This window comes from Podarcis filfolensis (assembly GCF_964270895.1).
Source record: "Podarcis filfolensis genome assembly, chromosome: 17".
NCBI classification, from domain to species: domain Eukaryota; kingdom Metazoa; phylum Chordata; class Lepidosauria; order Squamata; family Lacertidae; genus Podarcis; species Podarcis filfolensis.
In genome coordinates, this window is record NC_139621.1 from 34,411,315 (window position 1) to 34,435,799 (window position 24,485).

The following is a 24,485-nucleotide window of genomic DNA, read 5'->3' on the forward strand; positions in this document are numbered from 1 at the left end:
AGCAGCAGCTCTCTATTATTGGCTGCCTCATGTGGGGCAGGAAAACCACTTGGGCAAGTCTAGTATGAGAGGGGTGAGAACTGTGTATGGGTTTTTGTTGTTGCAGCGGCCCTGTGACCCCTGGTGTCTCCGAAAATTGTTACACATCACTTGGGAAGACAGGCAAACTAATGCCAGTGTACTGGAAGAAGCAAAGATCACCAGTGTCGAAGCAATGATTCTTCGACATCAACTTCGTTGGACTGGTCATGTTGTTCAGATGCCTATCGTCTTTCAAAGCAACTACTCTATTCCAAACTTAAAAATGGAAAGAGTAAAGCTGGTGGTCAACAAAATAGGTTTAAAGACTCTCTCAAGGCAAATCTAATGTAGTATAAACACCGACAATTAGGAAACATTGGGCTGCAAGGGCTTGAATTGGAGAACAGCCTTTACCAAGGGCATTGAAGATGTTTGAACTCAGGACGAAAGGGAGAAACGTGCTAAGAGGAAGGCATGTTTGGCAAACCCTCACTGTGACCAGCTCCCACCCAGAAACCTATGTCCCCAACTGTGGAAGGACGTGTGGATCCAGAATTGGCCTCCACAGTCACTTACGGACTCACTGTTAAAACCGTGTTCATGGAAGACAATCTTACTTGGCTACGAGTGATCACCAAAGAAGAAGGAGGAGGAGGAGGAGGAGGAGGAGGAGGAGGAGGAGGAGGAGACTGATTGCCAAATAAGAAGCCCCACCCTAAGTGTGAGGGCCTGGAAGACCCTGGTTCAAATTCCACCTCCACTATAAACTCCCAAAGGTGACCTCTCAGTAGCTCACTATTTGCTATGGAGGACAATTATATTACTCTACCTTTCAGGACTGTTTTAAAGTTTACAGAGATCATGTATGTGATGCACCCTGAAAGCCTGAAATGTGCTACTCAAGAGACTATTAGTAGCTGGTAGTAAGTACTGCTGTGAGGGACACCCTTCCTTCTGTCAATAAATTGTCTGGGTAGACTGTCAGTTCCGATCTGTTAAAAACAGCCTGTCTTCTCTAGCAATCCTGACACAGGCCTTGGAACATCTCACACTGCCTAGTCTAAAATGTAGGACCAAAATGCCACAATGGTGAGAACTGATTTCCGTGGCCTGCTTGGTCTTGCTGTTATTCCACGATGACACCCACAGCCGCATTTGGAACACGGTCAAATGATGGATTTCTGTCTTGAGAAAAGAATGATGGAAATCAGGAGGCTATCCTAACTCATTCTCACCCTGTCTTTCTTTCTCTGTTGAAAAAAGACTGACATCTCTATTTGCCCAATCCATTTACTTCCTGGAATTTACAGCTCTCTTCTTGTTTGGTAACGTGCCGTTCTCAGCCGGAGAATGCAGCTGATATTCCCAACAAAACAGCCTCCAGTTAAGTAAATGGCAACGATTTCTCTCTTTCTTTCTTTCTTTCTTTCTTTTAAAAAAGAGAGATCAAGTGAACGTGAGTTTGTTCTCAAAACAGGGTGGAAGAACAAGAAGGATTAAGCTTTCAACAGTAAGTTTTGACAGCTAAGTCATAACTGAAATTTATTTGCCAGATTTTGTAGAACTTATCAGAAAGACAAAAGGTAGTGGCAGCAACACACATGCGCAGGTGTGTACACATCCAAATGTTCTGCATTCTAGATGCTGCATTAACTGTCTGCAAAAGATGATGCCCAGCCAAGGTTTGCTTGCAAACTGAATCCACATGCTTTCCTTTTAGTCGACTCCCAAGTTCATTTAAAACTGTTGCTTGTGTTTCACTGACTAGAGCAAGCGAAGTGATCAAGTCCTGGGCTAGGAAGACCAACAAGCAACCTGTTTCAATATGTAACATAAAGGTTCCTTCCTTCAAAATGAATGCCTGCTTATATGAGCGAAGTCCCCCTTGTGTCAAAAGCAGGAAAGCAAAGGGGAAATGTCCACAGAGACCCTTCGTTGCAACGTAAGAAGAAGAGTGTGGATTTGATATCCCGCTTTATCACCACCCTAAGGAGTCTCAAAGCGGCTAACATTCTCCTTTCCCTTCCTCCCCCACAACAAACACTCTGTGAGGTGAGTGGGGCTAAGAGACTTCAGAGAAGTGTGACTGGCCCAAGGTCACCCAGCAGCTGCATGTGGAGGAGCGGAGACGCGAACCCAGTTCCCCAGATTACGAGTCTACCGCTCTTAACTACTACACCACACTGGCTCTCTACATAGGAGTGGATGGGCATGGGCCTACATGAAATATGTTGAACGGCAATGAAAACTGGGAACCTTGCCAGGGGGAAAGTCCCAGGCTTGTACCTGAGCGTTTATACCTTACAAAGACATCCTTCCAAAGCCATTTTCTGGCTGCATCACTTTCAGAACGTAAGTAGAGGAAAGTCAAGTCAGAAGCAGCCCTCCTGATGATCTCCTCCTAATTGTAGCACCCACAACTGGAAGAGGTAGCAATTCAGAAGATGAAGCTATCATTGTAAGAAGGCGAATGAGAAATAATTATGTTGTTTTTTTGGGTTTTTAAAATCTATGCAAGTGCTTGATGGTTTGATTCTGCTGCCTGGAGTGCTCAACTCATTGATCTGGGGTTGGGTTGGGGGGCACGAGGTTCTTTCCAAGAGCCAAACGTGCAGCAATATTTCATTCCATATCTGACAGCTACTATCTTTGCCGAGCAATTAACACAGTGCCTCTCCTCTGGCTCTGGTTGACATCATGCAGCTCTGTAGCATCACCCCCAACAAGTCAGGAAGCTAAAGCACTAGTGTCAGCTGCTTTTAGTAAGAAAGGGTTTTCCTTTTTTTAATCAGCTGCTTTGAAAAGAGGGACAAAAGATGGAGAAACCTGGTGGACAGCATCAAATGACAGGGCTTTCGGCAGAAAGCCAGCTTGCAGACAGCAGGGGCCCCTGTCACTTCTGCTTAAATGCTAGGTGGACTCAGAATACGGTTTTAAACAAAAGCGCTTCTGATGAGATATTTATTTGGAGAGAGGCGAGGCACACTCGTCTTGAAGTTCAAACAACTACACTGCTTACCGGTGTGTCCAAGCAGACACTGGCTGCAAAACTTTTAAGGCTTTGTGGGGTTATAAAAGTCTGTTGCCAATGGAAGATTCCCCTCCCCACAGGAAAAGGCTGTATGTGAAAACAAGATCAATGCACATTTTTTGCAGGACAGAAATGGGGAACAAGGGCAAGCAAGAATGGAAGCTTAAATTCACACATTTAAGCTTCTGAATGCAGCCTCATTCTCTGGTGTTTCAAGCCTTGTTATGATTTCATTGTCCTCCAAGTCCCAGTGGAGGGAAAGGAGAGTCTGACTCACAGAACCACAGAATTTCAGAGCTGGAAGGGACTCTGTGGATCATCTAATCCAGCCCCCTGCAATGCAGGAATATGCAGCTATCCTACAGGGTTCGAACCTGCAACCTTGGCATTATCAGCGCCATGCGCTAGCCAACTGAGCTATCCATATCATATTTCTTACCATCTTGAGATGCTGAACCAATAAGTCAGACTCACATTCCATTCACAGAAGCCTGGAACTGGAATGTGTTAGAATGTAGGAATTTTAAGAGCAGCCCTGCAGAATCAGACTAAAGCTCCCATCTAATCCAGTATTCTGAGAGGTCAGTCCCTAAGCCTTCCCCAGCAGAAAGACTATGCTCAGTTTCTTGCCTCCAATTGATGCTGCAGACCCTCCAAGTGTCCCTATTTTCCAGGGATGTCCCCGATTAAGAGAAGTTGTCCTGGTTGCTGATTTGATCCCAGAATGTCCCATTCTTCCTTAGGATGTCCCTATTTTCACTGAAGAAACGTTGGAGGGTATGGAGTTATCTGGCCCCCAAGTTGTCTGAAGGAAATCCTGTACAATCAAACCTCGGCTCCCAAATGCCTCCAGTATTGTACATTTTGACTCCTGAATGCCGAAAACCCGGAAGTAAATGCTCCATTTTAAAAAATATTTTTCGGAACCTGAATGTCCCACGCAGCTTCCACTCAGTGCAAGAAGCTCTTGCAATCAATCGAAAGCCGTGCCTTGGTTGTCAAACTTTTTGGAAGTCAAATGGTCTTCTGGAACAGATTACGTTCGACAAGAGAGGTTTGACTGTATAGGAAAGGTTTTTTTAAATGTTTTATTATGTTTTTATATATGCTGAAAGCTGCCCAGAGTGGCTGGGGCAACACAGTCAGATGTGTGGAGTATAAACAGTAAAATTATCATTGTGGAATGGAATGTCCCTATTTTCATCAGAGAAATATTGGAGGGCATGATGCTGTTTTGAAAACAGAGAGGGGAAAGGGCTACAAAGACTCACATTAGGATGTAAGACTTATGCTTAGACGTCCTTGCAACCTTGTGGGTGGTGCTGTGGTCTAAACCACTGAGCCTAGGGCTTGCCAATCAGAGGGTTGGCGGTTCGAATCCTCATGACGGGGGTGAGCTGCCGTTGCTCGGTCCCAGCTCCTGCCAACCTAGCAGTTCGAAAGCACGTCAAAGTGCAAGTAGATAAATAGGTACCACTCCGGCAGGAAGATAAAAGGCGTTTCTGTGCGCTGCTCTGGTTTCGCCAGAAGAGGTTTAGTCATGCTGGCCACATGACCCGGAAAAACTGTCTGCAGACGAACGTCGGCTCCCTCGGCCAGTAAAGCGAGATGAGCACCGCAACCCCAGAGTCGTTTGCGACTGGACTTAATTGTCAGGGCTCCCTTTACCTTTTACCTTGATTGGTTCTTGAGTTACCAGAAACAGAGAAGGAGCACCCCCACCATCAACAACACGGCCAGTTTGCACAGTTCTCTTCACTGCTGCTGAAGGATCAATCTCTCTCTCTTTCGAGACTTTCCCTAACACGATGAATACATCAAACAAGATAAATTTTGCATGAAGCTGGAGGTCAGAGCAGCTTTCGCAACATGGTTTAAACACGGCTGAGCTGCAGCTTTTTCTAAGCCTGTGGGACAGAAGTTCCTTACTGCAGCAAAGCAACATGCATTTGTTGGAGAACACAATTCTGAGCAATGCCTGGCCCCTTTCAAGTTTCTTATGGATATCTGAATTGTGGTTTGGAGGAGAGGAGAAGCTCCTGGACTGTACAGCAAAGAGCTTGTTCACAATGCACTGCAGCCGACCAGTCTTTGCTGGACAGAAGAAACTCCACGTTGGTCAATATTTCACGAGGCCAAGCAGTTTAGCTGTTGGAATACCTCCTTTTTATCTGGAGAAAAGGATCTTCCTGGACCTTGGCCAGAGCTACTGTCCTTGCATTTCTACAAAGTGAAGAAATGCAGTCCCCAGCTGATCTGCAATTTTCATGGACTGCTTTATGCTGGTGCAGAAACTGCATCTGAGGGCTGAATACTCTCAACACGTTTTTTTTTTATTAAATGGTATAAACAGATTTGAAAAAGGGTTGGGGGGTGAGTGTAGTGGGCATCTTTTAAAAGGACAGTGGGAAAGTCCCAATTGCTTCTTCTTCTTAGAATCATACGATTGTAGAGTTGGCAGGGCCCGCAAGAGTCATCTAGTCCATCTTTCTCCTTCTCCTCCTCTATCAGACTGATGCTCAAAGCTCATCACATAAACTAGTTCACTGTCTTCAGGGGTTTCTGCAAACTTTGCTTTGCCAATGCATCAGCTGTTGGGAGGGAGGTCAAATCCATTCAGTGGATTTATTTACTCTCTTGAATGGACCTCCATTTCATTTGTGCTCTGCATACTGATCTCTTGCATTATGCGGCCTTTTGGCCACTCTTTATGAAAAAAGCAAATACTTACCGCTACTATTCCCCCACCCCCATTCTCTGTACTGATGGGATGTAGGTGGCGCTGTGGTCTAAACCACTGAGCCTCTTGGACTTGCCGATCGGAAGGTTGATGGTTCGAATCCCTGCGACGGAGTGAGCTCCCATTGCTCTGTCCCAGCTCCTGCCAACCTAGCAGTTCAAAAGCATACCAGTGCAAGTAGATAAATAGGTACCGCTGCGGCAAGAAGGTAAACAGTGTTTCCATGCGCTCTGGCTTCTGTCACTGTGTTCCGTTGTTCCAGAAGCGGTTTAGTCATGCTGGCCACATGACCCGGAAAGCTGCCTGTGAACAAACGCCGGCTCCCTTGGCCTGAAAGTGAGATGAGCACCGCAACCCCATAGCCACCTTTGACTGGACTTAACCGTCCAGGGATCCTGTAGCTTTCTTTTTACCTTACTGATGGCACATATACTTTACCTACCTAGGTGACCACTTCATGCACTGAGAAAATGGGCTCTAGACCACAAAAGAGTATATACCATAATACCTTTGTTAGTCTTTAACCTGCCAGAAGACTCGGCCTTCTAGATAATGATACTACTACTACTATTACTACTAATCTGTATGACGGGGTGGAGGTGGAAGTTTCCTTGTCCTGTAGCCAGTTAGCTCAGCTGGTTAGTGTGGTGCTGTTAACGCCAAGGTCACAGGTTCGATCCCCATAAGGGCCACCTGCATATTTCTGCATTGCAGGGGGTTAGACTAGATGACCCCAGGAGCCCTTCCAACTCTACAATTCTACGATCCATATTTCTATGAGTTTTTTGGTAAATAGCCCCAAAATATTAAAAAAAATAAAATAAAAACAGAATAAAGAATTTCTACTCTGCTGGAAGAATTTATAGGCTGAAAGGTTGCATGTGCTTCAATTCCAACGTTTATGGTGGGAGTGTCATTCTATAGAGAACTAACTCTAAAATGTGCTTTGCTGGTTATATGGACTGGGCAGACACTGTGCTTTAGAAGAAAATGAAATGTAGTCAGTGTCAGCAACTGTTCCTTGGGGGAGCTACATGCTGAAGCTTCTCAGGGCTATCGAAAGGTCTTCAGCTACTGAACTGAATATGAAGAGTGCTCCTTGTGGAAAGGTGTCTGTGTGTGTGTGTTTACGTTGCGGCTCCAAAGCTTTCTAACCAGACAGAGACTTTATGCAGAATTTCTGCAGAGTGGTTACGTAATTTTGCCTCCAATACTAAAGCGACAGCATGATTTTTTTACTTGCTGAAATATGGATACCACTGCAACTGAAGTATCGGCTGCTCGAATGTTATGTTGACTTTGTCTTATGATGATAATCACAGATTCATAGACTCGTAGGGTTGGAAGGGACCCAAAGCTTCATGTGGTCCAACCCCCTGTGGTGCAGGAATCACAGATGACGAGTCCTGTCCTCACAGTGGTCAAGAAGGTGCCTGTGTGTCAGGAGTCCAGGTTCCCAGCTTGATAACACAGTAAGCGTAGGTAATTAAAAAGGAGGATTTATTCCAAAAACAAACAGATATCCCCGGACTGCTCTAGCAAAGCCTCAGGCATCATTACTCACAATGACCCTTCTGAAGACTCCTTCCGGTGTCTACAGAACATATTGAACTTTCACACCTTACGTCTCTTGTTTTGCTTCCTGTCCAGCAGCCCTCCCATTCGCCGACTGTGTGGACTTATTGGCTCAGCTCCAACCTCTTCCTTTTCAGAGAGGCTGTCTCTGAGTTTATTCGTGCCGTTTAGTGCTTCCTGCGAGCTTTGGCTGTGTTCTAGCCTGCTCTCAGCTACTGTCTTATCAGCTTGCCCATCAAGGTCAGGAAGACCAAGTCTGCAGCTGCTGGCTCTCCCCTGGCTAACACCTATGCCTCTCTGTTCCTAGCTGCTTTCTGCTGTTGGCTGCAAACCTTCGCTTGGAGCTGGCTCATTCCTGACACTGTGGGAAGCCCTCGAGCAGGACCCGAGAGCAACTGCATTTCCCCATCTTCAGCCTTCCAGCAACTAGTATTCAGAACGCTGCTGCCTCCACCACAAACTACAAAGGTGGTACAAAGCCATCATGACTTAGTAGCCATTATCCTCCATTAATTTGTCTACTCTCCTTCCAAAGCCATTCAAATTGGTGTTCTCTACACCTGGTGGGAAAAAATTCCATAGTTTCGTAAATTCTTTCGCCTGTCCTGAATCTTCCAGCGTTCAGTTTCACTGGATGCTAGTCTGAGAGGCTGTCCACTCTTTGTACACCATGCAGAATTTCATATACCTCTATCAAGTCTGCTTTTACTCACCGTTTTTCTAAACGAATAAGCCCCAAATGCTGTACTCCCAGGTGAATCTTTCCCAGATCTATAATGTTGTTCTGAGGGGCATGGCAATATGGGCATAACCAGGATTTATGGGGTTTTTTTGGGGGGGGGGTCACCACCCTCTGTCTGGCTCTGTCTAGCAGATTCGGAATAAAATGTCTCAACAATAGTTCTTCTAAATCACATTCTTTTGACCCCAATCGCTCAGAAATAAATCTGGCAAAATCTTCAGTCATTTGAAAACTAGGAAGTTAAATTTAAAAAATCACAACAGGTAGTACCATCCATGCGGTTTAACGAGTCTGTTTTGCAGAATCGCAAAGAACATGCTCCTTTCCGTCTTATTTTAAAATATCTGAACTAAAACAAGTTTTCTTGGATTTGCTGAAAACCTTTTCAGCACTTCCTCCCCCAAAATCCTCCTTTTCCTCCAATGCAGTTTTTCTGTGCACACAGTAAGCACAGCCCATTTCTACTTTTAGTTAAGTGTTTTTATTTATTTATTTGATTTAGGGTGGCAGCTGCCCCCTGCTCCCTGGCTATGCACATGCTTGGCAAACAGAACTGCACACAATATTCTGAGTGCAGGAGCACCACAGATTTCTTTGAAGGCCAATGGTTGCCTGTCAGCCCCTTTGTTTTTCAAAGGTCATAGTGGAGCCCTTGAAATTCCTGATTCTTCAAATTCAGTCCTATGCCTTAGTTACCTGTAATACTTGACCCTATACCTACTACAAACTAACAATGTCCTTAACTGATTCATTATCCCTCATGGTCCAATGTTTTGCCTTTAGGCGCCTTGCAGGATAAGGTCCTTTCTTTTGCCCTAGTAATGCAATCCCTTGGCTCTGGGTGTCCAAGCGGTTTGGCGAACTGCAGACAAAATCTGGCTTACAAACTGCCTTAACCTGAGGAAAAGGTGCCGGTAGTTTAATGAATAAAAAAGCAGGAAAAGGTAACACACTTAAATGAATTCATATGCAAAGAATTCCTGGCTTCAGCGGCACTTAAGGCAGCTTGAAAAATGCAATTTACAAAGGTCAGCTTCATCTCTTTGTAATTTGGTCTTCAGATAGCAAAATCTCTCAAGGCTGGTATTCTATCAATTTCTTGACAACCCATTTCCACAGGGTGAAATTTTTTCCTCTAAATTAAATCTCCATCTCTGTGCTCCCTAAATGCAATTGATTTATGTACTGATACATAACAAAGCCCTGTGTTTTATTATTTAGACCACACTGTGCCCACATTAATTACAGGTTTCGGCAGTCTGGTTGCCTGAAATACAGTTCCAAATTTTTTTTGCTTTATCTTCAGACTGATTTGTTTTTCAATTTTTAATCAAACGCAAAACAGAAACCACCAGCAGTTTATGAACTGCAGCTATTTCCTATGCTCCTAACAGATTAATGGCTACATCCTCATTGCATGGGTACATTTATGAGAACTGTTTTTTAAATCTTTAAATCAGGCACCCCCAAACTCGGCCCTCCAGATGTTTTGGGACTACAGCTCCCATCATCCCTAGCTAACAGGACCAGTGGTCAGGGATGATGGGAGTTGTAGTCCCAAAACATCTGGAGGGCCGAGTTTAGGGATGCCTGCTTTAAATGGTATCAAGGGACAGGTCAACATTCCTTATATTCTTTCCCTTCCATGGACAGATCCTTGCCAATGAAAGGTAATGCACTGAAATATTAAATTTTGTTTTCCTGAGAAAAGGTCCAAGGCTCAAAGAGGATGGCTTGCTACCTGATAATCCCAAAACCATGTTTGAATAAACAGGGATGGCTGCTTAAAGCAAATAGTTAGGCACCTGCCTGTATTGCCAAGGGGAAAGGAGGATATCGAAGGGAAACCTTCACAAAAGTTAGCAGTTTGCCCAAAGACGTTTAGCCAGTTCATGACTCACAAGTGAACCAAGAAGGCCTTTCTGGCTTGTAAGATCATCGCTAAGCCATTTTATGCTATTCTAACTATAAAGGTAAAGGGACCCCTGACCAGTTGTGACCAACTCTGGGGTTGCGGCACTCATCTTGCTTTATTGGCCGAGGGAGCCGGCGTACAGCTTCCGGGCCATGTGGCCAGCATGACTAAGCCGCTTCTGGCGAACCAGAGCAGCGCACGGAAACGCCGTTTACCTTCCCGCCGGAGCGGTACCTATTTATCTACTTGAACTTTGACGTGCTTTTGAACTGCTAGGTTGGCAGGAGCAGGGACTGAGCAACGGGCGCTCACCCCGTCACGGGGATTCGAACCGCTGACCTTCTGATCGGCAAGTCCTAGGCTCTGTGGTTTAATCCACAGCGCCACCCGCGTCCCTTACACTAACTATATCATGCTCTAAATCTTTAAGTTGCTCCGGGAGTAATGCGGCAAAGGCTTTTAAGATGGAGAGCCAGTAACCTTCAACATGTGTGATGTGGCATAAAAGAATGCTCTGAGAAATAATCTGGCTAAATGAGAGTTCAAGGTATCAGTCCAGAGAGGAGGGTTCCTGTTGCAACTCTGCTTGAGCCACAGCTTTGGAATGACTTCCCTCAATTAAGAAAAGACCATGTAGAGATGGAGGCAGGAGGCTTCTCTGAAAATGAATAATTTAAACTCTTTAAAATTAATCGGTGTTGGCATAAGAGGGCAATGTACCTATTATTTTAGTTCACTAGCAGGCCTCAGCTATATCAGAAGTTTGAGAAACATTTAGGAAAACCCAGCCAGATGGGCAGTGTAGAAAATAATAATAATAATAATAATAATAATAATAATAATAATAATAATAATAATAATTTGCCATGAGCACTTGGTTCAGATTAACCAAAGGAGGCAAGAAAATGAACTTCAATGCTTTGGGTACTGTTTTCTACCCTTTAAAAAATATTGGCTCTGGGAATAGTAATTGGCTTATACCAAGATGTACCCATCAATCTGTTAAGAACATAGAGAAACTTAATTGTTCGTGGGGATACATATTAGCTAAGTGAGCAAGATGAGCTTCTTAGCAAGTCATTGTGCTGTAATAACTAATGGACACACAACTTGGTAGACACGACAAGCCAGTATCTCTGAATAAAGATTCCTCTCACAGGAGTAAAACTACCCACTCTATAAATAACCCTGCCATCTTCAGAGCATATTAATTAAAACATGAAGAGCCATTGCGGGCATTTAACGTCGTTTTCATTACGCGGGTTCCACCATGTAGCATTTATTACTGGTATTCCTATCTGGGTGAAGTAATCTCAACAACAACAAAAACCTATTAGCCCTAGAAGGAATAGCCGCAAAGTGTGACACTTGACTAGACAACACAGAGAGGAAATTCAATAAACTACGCCTTTGGGAACGTGCTCTAATGGACTGCAAGAGCTGACAGGCTGGTGCATTGCTACGACAGGAGCACTGATGGGCTGTTATACTGCTATCTTCAGAAGCTAAAGGGTAGAAACAATGTCTGCTGGATAGCTCAGTTGGTAGAGCATGAGGCTCTTAATCTTAGGGTCCTGGGTTTGCGCCCCACATTGGACAAAAGATTTCTGCACTGCAAGGGGTTGGACTAGATGATTTCGGAGTCCTCTACAATTCTACGGGTCAGATCTGCACTGGAGTAGCCTGGGGAGAGTCCCAGCAGCCAGGTAGGGGAGGATATTTGGCACCCCAGGCCTGAGACACCCCATCTTGTTCTAAATGAATGTTCACACCGAGAGTTCTGGTAGCACAAGGATGGAAGACTGAAGAAACCCCAACTAAAGAATCATGGCAAGAAAAATTGATGGACTATGCAGAACTGGCAAAACTGACATATAAGCTACGGGACAAGGATAACTGTGAATTTAAGGATGAATGGGAACCCTTTACAAAGTATCTGAGGACGCAACAAAGTGAAGTGGACTCCCTGGCAGGTTTTGAATAAACATTCACAAACTTTTTATTGATAATAATCAGCTAAATAGTTTGAGGATCTATACAACTTTGTAACATGCAGAAAACAGCAGCCTCAGAGAAACCAAAGACTGGAACTGAGGGAAGTCGGGGGGTGGGTGGGTTTTGTGTGGGAGGGGGGTAGGGAGGAAAAATGGGGAGAAAAACAAGGATGATATGTTTTTGGATAATATGTCTTGTTATAATTTTGAATAATTTTTTTTAAAAAAAAATAAAAATAAATAAATGAATGTTCACACCTGTCACATTGAGATTGATCCACGGCCCTTGCTACTGCAGTGGATTGCCACAACTTTCTCTACAGCTATTTATAACCCCTTTCCACAGAAAAGTGCTCCAGGCAAAAGACCAAAGACCAGTACAAAACACAGAAACTTGCTTTGGTTTTAAAGCACCCCAAGGCCCTGCTTTCTGGTCTCACGCTGAATGAGAAGTTGTTTGGATAGTGCCAGAGACGGGGACTTTTTTGCAGTGGCACCCAGACTACGACATGCTCTCCCTGGGAAAATCCGGGCAGTCTGCTTTCTTTGTGCATTTAAACACACGTTGGAAGCACTTTCATTCAGGAGGTTCTTTTAAATTTGAATGTGCTGGCAATATCTTTTTTTCATAAAGGCTCTATGCTAGTTTATTATGTTGCATGTTTATTGGTCTAACTCAGGGGTGGATAACACCTGGCCCAATAAAGGCCATATTAAGGAGACTTTATTATATGTATGCTAAGCTTTGCTTTTTTAGGGACGCGGGTGGCGCTGTGGGTAAAACCTCAGCGCCTAAGGCTTGCCGATCGCATGGTTGGCGGTTCGAATCTCCGAGGCGGGGTGAGCTCCCGTCTTTCGGTCCCAGCTCCTGCCCACCTAGCAGTTCGAAAGCACCCCCAGTGCAAGTAGATAAATAGGTACCGCTTTCCGGAACTGCGTTCCGTGTGCTGCGCTGGCTCGCCAGAGCAGCTTCGTCTCACTGGCCACGTGACCCGGAAGTGTCTCCGGACAGCGCTGGCCCCCGGCCTCTTAAGTGAGATGGGCGCACAACCCTAGAGTCAGACACGACTGGCCCGTATGGGCAGGGGTACCTTTACCTTTAGAGCTAGTGTGGTGTAGTGGTTAAGAGCGATGGACTCGTAATCTGGTGAACCGGGTTCGCGTCTCCGCTCCTCCACATGCAGCTGCTGGGTGACCTTGGACCAGTCACACTTCTCTGAAGTCTCTCAGCCCCACTCACCTCACAGAGTGTTTGTTGTGGGGGAGGAAGGGAAAGGAGAATGTTAGCCGCTTTGAGACTCCTTAAAGGGAGTGAAAGGCGGGATATCAAATCCAAACTCTAAGCTTTGCTTTAAGTAGTGATTTTCCCCCTGGGGATACTCAATGGCACCCAGTACCGGCACTTTTCTGTTGTTAAAAAGTGTGGCACTTACTGTAACAACTTCATTGAGTACCGGCACCTATTTTTCTAGAAAAAAAGCACTGGTTATAAGCTATGAAATATGTCATTGTATGCGTGTGCGCATACTGTGGATGGGCAGGAAAGTACATCACTTTAACAAGCAATAGAACTTCCGCTAAGTTTTCTTTCTTCAAAGGAAGGTGTTTTCCCTTGGGTGCTCATGAAAAATTGGGACTGGGCTTTTGAGGTATCATGCGCCCTTCATGATCTTTCCAAATGTTCATCATTACCTTGCAACAAGATTATTCCCTCCCTTGCTAAGTTGCAGATTTTAATGCCAGATATGTCCGTAATGAATACTTCATCCACAAGGGTAGCTTGGTTTCTAATAACAAGCAAACAAATCATTTTTAAAACTACACATGGGTTAAAATAAGATAACGTGAAAGAGCTACTCGACCAAAAACAAATGGAACCCCAAAAAGGTGGGTAGCTAGTAGAAGCTTGAATATAAAGGTCACCGTATTAGCGCCCTGCTAATACACAGGGCCTAAACCACAGAGCCTAGGACTTGCCGATCAGAAGGTCGGCTGTTTGAATCCCCGCGACGGGGTGAGCTCCCGTTGCTCGGTCCCTGCTCCTGCCAACCTAGCAGTTCAAAAGCACGTAGATAAATAGGTACCGCTCCGGCGGGAAGGTAAACGGCGTTTCTGTGTGCTGCTCTGGTTCGCCAGAAGCGGCTTAGTCATGCTGGCCACATGACCCGGAAGCGGCCAATAAAGCGAGATGAGCGCCGCAACCCCAGAGTCGGCTACGATGGACCTAATGGTCAGGGGTCCCTTTACCTTTACTAATACACAGGGTGCAAAATTTGCAGCGCATTTTCTACAACGAGCTGATGATTACTAGCTGAGATGGTTTTACATTAACTGTACAAATTCAGAGGGTAGTTCAATGCATGGCTATAAACCGTAAAAGCTAAAGGGAACCTCCATCTTCAGAGGCACTCTATCCCTGAATACCAGTTGCTGGGGTCAAATAAAAGGGCAGGAGGAGGCGGAGGAGAAAGGACTCCTGTTTTCATGCTCCACTGTTGAGGCACCGGGCACACTTGAAGACAGAACAGTCTGCCCAAGCAAGATGAATGGCAGGGCACGGAGGGGTCATCTCCCTAAATAATCCACACACTGGATGTGTCATGCTGATTACCGGTCTCCAGCAAGTGTCAGGATACGCCTGCCATTTCAAAAGCCGGCTGCAGTAAAACTTTCTATATCCCTTGCCTTTCCTTGACAAAGGAAGTATGTGAGCAACAGATGAAAAGGGAGGAATGATCTTTCGGTTATCATTTAGGAAAATATTCCCTGGCACACCATCTTCCATCTGTGGAATGTGGTCAGGAAGCTCACTCCCTACTCGTCAGCTCTGATTTACTAATTGCCAGAATTATGCTCCTGGCTCCAAGAGGAGGCTAGAGAAGGGCATTTCCCCAAGGCTACGCAGAAGAGCAGCACTAAATCACCCCAGTTTCCTGACCAGAGTTTTAAATAGACACTCCCAGAACAACAGCTCCAACTACAGTGGTACCTCGGGTTACATACGCTTCAGGTTACAGACTCCGCTAACCCAGAAATAGTGCTTCAGGTTAAGAACTTTGCTTCAGGATGAGAACAGAAATTGTGCTCCGGCAGCGCAGCGGCAGCAGGAGGCCCCATTAGCTAAAGTGGTGCTTCAGGTTAAGAACAGTATCAGGTTAAGAATGGACCTCTGGAACAAATTAAGTACTGAACCCGAGGTACCACTGTATTCCCACTGAACAGGTTCAGGCAGTGAGCCAGTGTGGTGTAGTGGTTAAGAGCAGTAGACTTGTAATCTGGTGAACCGGGTTCTCCACACGCAGCTGCTGGGTGACCTTGGGCTAGTCACACTTCTCTGAAGTCTCTCAGCCCCACTCACCTCACAGAGCGTTTGTTGTGGGGGAAGAAGGGAAAGGAGAACGTTAGCTGCTTTGAGACTCCTTCGGGTAATGATAAAGTGAGATATCAAATCCAAACTCTTCTTCTCTTTCTGCCTACGAGTTAGCACTGTTCTTTCACTCGTCGATAGCTCAGTTGGTTATAACGTGGTGCTGATAATGCCAAGGCTGCAGGTTCTATCCCCGTTAGGGGCAGCTGCACATTACTGCATTGCAGGGGGTTGGACTAGATGATCCTCAGGGTCCCGTCCAACTCTAGGATTCTATGATTTATCATGGTGACATGCTGGCAGCCGACTTATACAAGCAAAGCCTTGTCATACAGGCAGCTTGTTGGCACGACCAGGGTAACACCAGACCCAACAAAATCACTTAAGACTGGTGGTCATGCTGCGAAAACAACCAGCAGCGGCACAGCCACAAGTTAAATTTGTGACTCCAACATTACAGTGAGCACCGCAGGGATTTTGTTTTGTTTAGCACAAACCAAGGCTGCTGAAATACTGCTGGAACCAATCCTCATGGCCACTTCTGTAATTCAGTCTTGTGAAGTCCTCTGTCAACCTCCATCTGTCCTGGCCTGAGCACTTGCTCAAATTTACCGTATTTTTTGCTCTATAAGACGCACCAGACGCACCTAGTTTTTGGAGGAGGAAAACAAGAAAAAAAATATTCTGAATCTCAGAAGCCAGAACAGCAAGATAGATCACTGCGCAGTGAAAGCAGCGATCCCTCTTGCTGTTCTAGCTTCTGGGATAGCTGCGCAGCCTGCATTCGCTCCATAAGACGCACACACATTTCCCCTTACTTTTTAGGAGGGAAAAAGTGAGTCTTATAGAGCGAAAAATACGGTACTTTTGGCCGCTTCCTCTTCCTTCCGGAGACCATTTCAGCACCCAGAATCTTTGAATAAATGCTATGCTCACAATAAGGCACATACTGGTCTTCCCATGTCAACATCAGGGCTGGCTCAGCTGCAGCTCAGAGCAGAAGCTCAGGAGATGAGCAGGAAGGTTGGTTCTTTATTCAGAGGGACAAAACACACAGAGAACCCCACAGGCAGGACTAGCCTGATGAAGCAGTTGCTGGAACTGAGGATCTGAGCTTCCCATTTCCTCCAAAGGCTCCTCCCCAGCTGGCTACCTACCCAACAGTCGCAAACTCCTTCGAAGACGGGTTCTCTGTGCTTTTTGTTCTACTGCATGTAACATCCTCCTCGTTCTTGGGGACAGATGATCTGCCGCAGCCTCAGTCTCCTCCTTGGCTTCGCTCTCACTTAAACCTACTGCTTCCTCAGCCTCTGATATGTCCAGCCACTTCCTCCTCCTCTGACCTTTCTTCTGTATCCCGAGACCATAATCCTGGCTCAGAGCCACACCACTCTGATGCTTCTCAGGGGGGTTCCCCAGCTGTAGCCTCCTATTCATTCATCCTTGTCTAGCCACTCCCTGACAGTCTACAGAGTACCATGGAAAAAGAAGCGGTCCTTAGGGCAGGAATGGGGAACCTCAGGCCTGGAGGACCCTCCATGCCTCCTCCCTCTCTCTGGCCCTTAGGACTTTTCTCAGACCACACCCTTTCCCCTAGCCACACCCCCTCTCCAGGCCACACCCTCCCCTGCTCTGCCCTGCCCCCTCTTTTGAATGTAGACTGTGCCTTTGAACTCTGATAATTCTTCTTGCTTGTCCAGAGGGAGGATAGAGGTCCCAGTAGGGGGATGCAGGTTTAGACCACAGTGCCTCTTGGGCTTTCCAATCAGAAGGTCGGCAGTTTGAATCCCCGCAACGGGGTGAGCTCCCGTTGTTCTGTCTCAGCTCCTGCTAACCTAGCAGTTTGAAAGCACACCAGTGCAAGTAGATAAACAGGTACGGCTGCAGCGGGAAGGTAAATGGTGTTTCCATGCGTTCTGGTTTCCATCATGGTGTTCCGTTGTGCCAGAAGCTGTTTAGAAGTGGCCACATGACCCAGAAAGCTGGACAAACACCGGCTCCCTCGGCCTGAAAGTGAGATGAGCGCCACAACCCAATAGTCGCCTTTGGCTGGACTTAACTGTCCAGGGGTCCTTTACCTTTTTCTTTTTTTACTATGGTAGGATTTACATTGGTTGCTCTACGCACTGGCTCCCGAAAAGTATATCTGAAGGAGCGTCTCCACCCCCATTGTTCTACCCGGACACTGAGGTCCAGCACCAAGGGCCTTCTGGTGGTTCCCTCACTGCGAGAAGCCAAGTTACAGGGAAACAGGCAGAGGGCCTTCTTGGTAGTGGCACCCTCCCTGTGGAATGCCCCCCCCACCAGATGTCAAAGAGAACAACAACTACCAGACTTTTAGAAGACATCTGAAGGCAGCCCTGTTTCAGGAAGCTTTTAATGTTTGATGTATTACAGTATTTTAATATTTTTTTGGAAGCCGCCCAGAGTGGCTGGGGAAGCCCAGCCAGATGGGCGGGGTATAAATAATAAATTATTATTATTATTATTATTATTATTATTATTATTAGGCTCTCAGGCTGCTGCAAATGTTTCTCCACTCTTGCTCCAGGGTCTTAGCTTCCCTTCAGAACTAAAAATGGCAGATGCTTCCAGAAGATGACTTTGGCAGAATTCAGCTTAAGCCAGCCTGATGCAGCAAAATGACTGAAGGAAATGCAACTGACCTGCACTATGCAAGGAGGTCAAAGTCAGATAGCTCAGCTGTGCTCCCTGACCTTACTGATGTTAAGTTTATCCTGCGGTTCTATTATCTACCTCATGCACTGCAGACAAAGCGGAATCTTGCAGCTTACCCTTCTTATTTATTACCATGCAGGCTTTTTGTCAGCTTGCAGAGTGTTTTTAATGAAGAAAGCCTTGTTTTCTTGTTCTCTAGGTACCAGAAGCTACAAATCAAGATTTATTGCCATGTGTACATAAACGGAACAGAACGTGTCTACCATTTGGAAGAAGGAGGAGAGCAAAGAAAAGAAAAATCTTTTCTCACTACATAAATCAACACAGAAAGCATGGACTGGACTGTTGAGCAGCACATCTTGAAATTGCCACAGCTGATTCTTCATGCCTAAAGCCAAATAGCAAACTTGTCAGCTGAGGGAGAAAAAAAGGCATTCCAAAGGGAAGTCCGCCACAAACATGACTTGCATTGAAATGACAAAGAACATCTGATTTGAAGCAAGAGAATCTTATTCCAAAAGTTATGTGGTCCTACTAAATTCTGCCATGTTTTTGAGTATCCAAACAAGGCTTTTATTTCATAGTTATCAGTGAGTATTATATATTCGGTGATATTAACATCCTTATGCTATGTTAACTGCTTGGTATCGTCATCTTTTGTCATCTTAACAAATCCCTTATTAAGAATTACTTTCTTTTATTGTTTAGCTTAATGTCCACCTGACAATTCTGGCATTGACAATCACCAGGAATGAGTTGTTCCCTGACTAAGGAGGTACTGAAATGGATTGTTGGACTGGCCAAGATAAGAATGTTCTAGAAATCAGGCCATATCAGATGAGTTTTATTCGATGAACTTTTACACAGTAGTTTACCTGTCTGTTATCTATGTTCACAATTTCAGTTCATGATGCTATACAGTAGCTATGAGCTGTTTTGGCACATAATGGTTGCTGGGGGACAGAGAAAAGAGAGAGAGACCGACAATGCTCTCATTTCTAATTTGCTATAAATCCTGCATTGTGTTGTGAGCATGAAATATGCAACTGCATATGCCACAATGGTTCCACAACATAAACACTATAAATCCCATGATACAATGAGCACGTGCATATAGATCCTCTAAATATTAGTGTATACAGTGGTACCTCAGGTTACATACGCCTCAGGTTACATACGCTTCAGGTTACAGACTCCACTAACCCAGAAATATTACCTCGGGTTAAGAACTTTGCTTCAGGATGAGAACAGAAATCGTGCTCCGGCGGTGCAGCGGCAGCAGGAGGCCCCATTAGCTAAAGTGGTGCTTCAGGTTAAGTACAGTTTCAGGTTAAGAACGGACCTCCGGAACGAATTAAGTACTTAACCCGAGGTACCACTGTATAGCCAGAAATACATTATATACACGTGATTCTGGATCAGCATGGCTTGGATCAGATTTCTCCAGGGAAATTCAGATCAGCAGTTAAGTGCCCTTAACAAAAACGGGGCAGAAGACTGTTGTGCGCTTTTTAAGGAAGTTGCTTTTTCAAAGCTAAGACCTCCTTGCATTTCTGTAGAAGATCTCTCTCGTTACCCTTATGGCCAAAGGATGAATTTATCTCATTTGTGAAGTGAGAAGATCTCAAGGGACGACTATTTACTGTCACGCGACACGGCTTCCTGTGAGATCACACCATTCTGCAAAGTCTTCTCTGTGTGGCTTTATTTTCGCCCTCGTTAAAAATACGACTCAAACTGCCCTTCTTGTTCTCTGAATGCCAGGCTCGTGAAATCACAAGGCATGCTTGTCACGTTCTGTTGTAAAGCTAAGCGACTGTTTGACGAGACCAACAATACTCTGGGGCTAATAAAACAACAGCTCCAAACTAAACTCTTATACGGCCCTTCAGAGAGTCAACGGCACACACTCCAGATGTCATTCATGGCTTTAATGAATCAGGAGGCTAGGCTTTTTCTAGCCTAGTTGCCCTCAAGCTAGAGAGCCAAAAGAAACACTGTGTGGCAAGTGAGGAGAGCACACAGATTTCCCCATTAGCCGAAAGAAACGAGAAGAGACGCAATTCAAATTAATACACTTAATTAGAAAACAACAACAACTCAATTGTCAGAATCTATTATCAGAAATCGACAAAAGACAAACAAAAGGAAGAAAGATAACTCTGCAGGATTTCACGTTTAGCAAATTGCAAACTTCAGTACTGACTCCCTGCTTTTTAAAAGGAGGAATATTTCTGTGTGCGACAAACACCTTTCATTCAAAGCCATAACCCAGAGGTCAACTCAAACCTCCCCGTTTTCTTTACTGCCCCTACAGGCCGACACCACTAGCAGCCTTGTCATGTGCCATCCATGACATGAAGGGCTACTGAAAGTCATTTCTTAAAGAGAGGGGGGGAAACATTCAAAAGATACACCTTTCACTGAGCAAATATGGATACACTGAAAAATCCTGTGGCTCAAATATAAATTTGTGAATTGTTGGTGGAAGCACAGTTGCACCACTATGAGCAAAAAAACGTTTAAACAAACAAAAAAAGCAACTAAGAGCATTTTAGAATGATCGGAGGGCTGCTGAGTTAATGCATATTATTTATCAAGTCTGTATATCAGAATATTTTGCAATTGTACTGCCAGTAAGATCATAATCAGAGCTTAACACTGTTTAAGGAAACTACTGTCTGCAACCCGAAAGGATTGTGTTGGGGGCTGGGGGGGAATGAATACCTGAAAGAATTATGATTACTAATTTATACTGCACATCACGGCGCATGGATTTCTTCAGCATTTCTGAAGAAAGCATGTTCCTGCCTTGAAGAGCTTACAATAGTTTTGACAGTAGGGAGAGAATGGAGGGATGGCAGAAGCAAGGGCAACAAGAGATGAATGCACACGCTTGCAATTAAAATGAACTTAGGAGGCCTCATTTCATTTGAGAATGAAGATGAATGAAGATTAAGGGGTTGTATAACTGGAAACACTCTGCAAAGCAGCCTAAGATACAAGCGGCAAGTGTCACGTCTTATCAGCAATTATCGGCATACGTGCCACGTTGAAAGAGAAACGTCTCTGGAAACCACGCAGATTACCTGGCCTGGGGAGCTTTGTTCACCTGGAACTTCAGGTGTGTGGAAGAAGAATTTATAGAAACACTTGATCTCATCACTATTAGAAGGAATATTCACAATTCCACTGTGTGGTAAGGAGGCCTTTTTGAAACAGCTTTGAGTCAGGAAACAATACTGACCTGTTCAATCCCTAACTTACAACAGAAGACATAATTTTTATAGGTTGAAGCATTGCTATAAAAGTCCATCATTGCAATGGCCCCCTGAGGGCAACCATAATGTATCCTCTGTTGGGTTTTACTCTCTGCAACTCGGTGTTAGAAGTGGGAAGAAAGAGTTTACCCCTACAGAAAAGGTGCCACCAAGGGCAGCTCCAGCTCTTTCTTTTTAAACACACACACACACACACACACACACACACACACACACACACACTGTGTATATGTGAAAGAAAAGCAACAGGGGGAACTCAGATACATTGTTGGGTAGATGTCAAACCTACTTATGCTGATTTAAGATTTTTGGATGGCGAAGATCAGGTGTAACCTGTTCAACTTAGAAGCGGGTGAGAACTTCAACAAAAAGCATGATATTTCCCTGAACCCCATAAAAAGGTAAAAGGTAAAGGATCCCTGGACAATTAAGTCCAGTCAGAGGTGACTATGGGGTTGTGGAGCTCATCTTGCTTCAGGCCAAGGGAATCAGTGTTTGTCCACAAGACAGCTTTCCGGGTCATGTGGCCAGCAGGACTAAACCGCTACTGGCGCATGGAGGACCATGACGAGTGCCAGAGCATATGGAAATGCCAGTTACCTTCCTGCCACAGTGGACCGATTTATCTACTCGCACTTGCATGCTTTCGAACTGCTAAGTTGGCAGAAGCTGAGACAGAGCGCCAGGAGCTCACCCCATCACGGGGATTCGAACTGCCGACCTTCCGATCTAGCACAGTTCAAACCCAAAGCCCTCCAAGATGCAGGAGGAAAAGGCTTCCTCCTCCCCAAACCTGCTGTCCAGAAGTCCTTGTGTGCCTTTTGGAGCAGCCTACCTTGCACAGAGCCTAAGACTTGCTGATCAGAAGGTCGGTGGTTCGAATCCCCACGAGGGGGTGAGCTCCAGTTGCTTGGTCCCAGCTTCTGCCCACCTAGCAGTTCGAAAGCACGTCAAAGTGCAAGTAGATAAATAGGTACCGCTCCAGCGGGAAGGTAAACGGCGTTTACGTGCACTGCTCTGGTTCACCAGAAGCAGCTTAGTCATGCTGGCCACATGACCCAGAAGCTGTACGCCGGCTCCCTCGGCCAGTAAAGCGAGATGAGCGCCGCAACCCCAGAGTCGGTCACGACTGGACCTAATGGTTAGGGGTCCCCTTTACCTTTACACTGCACTCTAAGGCTTCACTGGTCTAAAATACAAGCTAGCTCTTTCCCCACCCAGCTACTAACACACTTCACCCCTCAGTCACCTTTCCTTTCAGCTCTTATTGACATTCCAGTAGCCCGGCAGACTCCCACCCGACATGCCTCGGCGCTATGAAAACCATGCAATAAAACTATCAGAGCGCTTTGTGGTGCGACAGTGGGGAACGTGATGGATTCATTTATGAGCAAAGGTTTCTTCATGTGGTTGATTCTAGAGACATGGACCACCAAAGGAGAGATCTTGTCACACTTCAAGGCACCTCGGAAACTTGGTGGGAAAGGCGGGATTCCTTTTGTTCTAAGCCGAACAACTCAATAATAATAATAAAAGCTTTGCTTTGCTTTGCTTTGTTCTAACAGAGAAGCTATTTTTTTAAAAGAAAGAGTTCATCACTAGCACCACAAACCTGCAGCTGTTTAGCTATGTGGTATTTGGGGGGTGGGGTGGGCGGGTGAGAAACTAAATCAGGCCTGTACAACTTGTGACCCACCCAGTCAACAAGAGCCCACCACCCATGTATGATGCGCCACTCGGTCTCAGTACACGTCCTGGTTCTGCCGTCTGCCTGGAACTGCTAAAACAGACTTGTGAAGCACTCAGAAGTCCGTACATGGCTGGTTGGTTGCATTTGGCTTAGGGAGCTACACGCTGTGCACAGGGCCTGCACTATCTGCTGCAATGCTTTTCAGAAACATATCAGTCTAATTCATACAAACAGTTTAAAACCCAAGGCAGGGCTATAGCGTTTAAGCAAATAAGTCTATGTGACACGGTGGAATCCTTCGCCCCCCAAAGAAACTCCACCATCCCCTGTAAGTGTGAGCATAAACAGCATTCGTTGCGCGTTTAAAAACAAAACGAAAACACCATCCACTGAGAATCAGCATAGCGTCGATTTCCATGAGCGGCTTCAGGGATGCCAAAGCGAAATATTGGGCTGCTGCCCAGTAAGGAGGAAATTTGATCACAGAGGAAGAAGAAGGGTAAACTCAAAACAAATACACCGCACTTTTGTTTCACTCTTCAGCCAAAGAATGACGGAAGCAGACGGCTCAGTAAGATAAACACTGAAAATCTGGGAATGCACGACCAGGAATAAGTCCCTGAATGTGGGGAATCACAGTAAGGGAGCCATCTCAGTAGGGGGAACCCTGGCAGTGCATGCAGGCTTCATGTAAGGCAGAGGAACCATTCAGGTCAATGTGAAGAAATCACAGCTAGCTGGCTGCATTGCATTTCTCTGCAGGAACACCAAAGTCCCTGGGATGCGGTCCAACTCCACATCCCTTGCCCTCTCCCAGCTGCGTCTTGCTTCCCATTTTCACAGTTCCTTGGAAGAGGAGAGGGCAAGCACTGGCAGGTTTGGAAAGGTCAACTCTCCTCAAGGACAAAAGGCTTGGTCCTCAGACCTCCAGTTGCTGAACCTCGATTAAAAAACTACCTGAATGCACAATATATATATATATATATATTAGTACAATTCATGCTTTTTTGCACTCAACATCTTATGGCAGCTATTTTCCCTAAAAACATGAGACCAGGGCCCTGCAGGATCTGATTTCTTTCTGCAGGGCCTGTAAGTCAGAGTTGTTCCACCTGGCCTTTGGCTTGGAGTCAATTTGATTCCTTCCCCCTCTTTCTTTTTCCTTTCTCCTCCTGTGATGAGGCTGCATTTTAATTGTTTAATGTTTTAATGTTGTATTTTAATCTTGTTTTTAAGTTGTATTCATTCAACTTGTTTTTATTATTGGTTGTTAGCTGCCCTGAGCCCGGCCTTGACTGGGGAGGGCGGGGTATAAATACAATATTCATTCATTCATTCATTCATTCATTCATTCATTCATTATTAGCAAAGTCTCAAAGAGTTGAGCCACACAATCCCATGGTACAACCTCCCTAGGACTGTATCACTTCAGATTGCAGGTAGGGAATTT

At 45.3% G+C, this 24,485-nt stretch overlaps 1 protein-coding gene across 1 annotated transcript in view; it reads right to left on the reverse strand.

Moving 5' to 3' along the window:
- The window catches only part of SHB (SH2 domain containing adaptor protein B), a 153,230-nt gene that overhangs the window by 14,350 nt on the left and 114,395 nt on the right, over positions 1-24,485 (reverse strand).